Below are 1465 nucleotides of genomic sequence, written 5' to 3'. Positions count from 1 at the left end.
GGCCCCGCCGCAGCCGGACCCCCGCCGCCGGCACCGGCTTCTCCGGAGCCGGGTTGTTAGGGGCGATTTCGATCCGCCTGCGTCAGGCTAGGCTGGAGAGGGAGCGGGAGACACACACAGAGGAGGGGGAGGGAAGGCGGCGGGGAGGGAGGCAGGGGCGCCTGCGAGGATGCACATGCACTCCCCGCTCCCTCCTTCCCGGCCCCGCCGGCGCCCCGCACCGCCCACAGCCCCGCGGGGTCGCCCGGTGGGGGGATGCGGGGAGGGGGGCTGCGGGAGCCTGTGCCGAGCCCTCCCCGCCGCCGTCCTTTTGCAGGAGGAGGCCATCAAACGGGTCCCAACCCCGGGAGATGGCTCCGCAAACCCGCCCTCTCCGTCCCGCTTTCGGGGTGTCCCCCGGGCCTCTCCCTTCCCACCCTCTGCTCCAGCCAAGGGTGCTACTTTCTCCCGGCAGAACTTGCCCGGCTTACTTCCCGTTTACTCTTTTTTTTTTTAATAGCCAATTTTTGTTCTCTTCACTGAGTGAAAGCACAAGCCAGTGCCTGGCATGGCTCCCCCTCAGTCTCAGCAAGCTTTGGGCTCCAAAAACCCAGATTTAAATGTGAATATCGGTCAAGTGTGTCCGCACTGGAAAAGCCTGGAGGCAGGGCATACGGAACTTAGAGCACTACAAAAACCCTAACTTAAAATAGGGGAAACAGACTTTCTGTGTAGCCCCAATACCCACATGAAAGCACGAGCTAGTTTCTGCCATAGCAAACACGGTAAGATTTTCCCAGTGTGCGAGCGCGACACCTCATGCACTAGGATTGTCTGCATGCCGACAAACCGCAACACGCCAGTTCTACCTATGGCGGTAGATAACGGTCCACGGGTCTGCAGCACAAAAATAACAAAATAAAATAAATGAGCCGCGTCGGCTGAGCCCTCGGTGCCAAATGGCTCTGTTTTCTTTTGTCTTGCCTGCGTTTGCCAGGCACAGAAGGGACAGCCATGTACACCATGACAACACGGCTCCGGGGCTTGGCCCTCCAGGGCAGACAGAGGGACCTGTGGGCAAGAGAATAGCTGGTTTGGGGGTTTCCTGATAAGATTGAATAGTCTGGAGGAGCTGGGGATAAAAAAACCCACAACCCAGCTAGGCACAGGCACCCTGCAAGAGCTTCTGCAGTGCTGGGGCACCAGCACAGTTCTGTGCTCCGGTGTTTTCAGGGCAGCAGAAGCAGCTACTTCAGTTCCCTCTCTGGGAGTTGGATTGGGGGAGAAGAGAGGTAGGATGCAGCCATGGATACGTTTTTTGGAGGTGGGTGGTACCTGCGTGTTTGTAGCTGCTGTTAGCAGTGTGCCTAGACTTCCCATTCGGGCATTACCTGGAGATGAGACACATCCAGACAGAGACCGTGTTTACGGGATTGAGCTTTTTTGGTTGGGTTTGGTTTGGGTTTTTTTACTGTTACATCCTGGT

This window comes from Haliaeetus leucocephalus, unplaced genomic scaffold, assembly GCF_000737465.1.
Source record: "Haliaeetus leucocephalus isolate CR32 unplaced genomic scaffold, Haliaeetus_leucocephalus-4.0 Scaffold198, whole genome shotgun sequence".
Taxonomy (NCBI): domain Eukaryota; kingdom Metazoa; phylum Chordata; class Aves; order Accipitriformes; family Accipitridae; genus Haliaeetus; species Haliaeetus leucocephalus.
The sequence above is the reverse complement of the archived record's forward strand: the minus strand, read 5'-3'. Positions refer to the sequence as shown.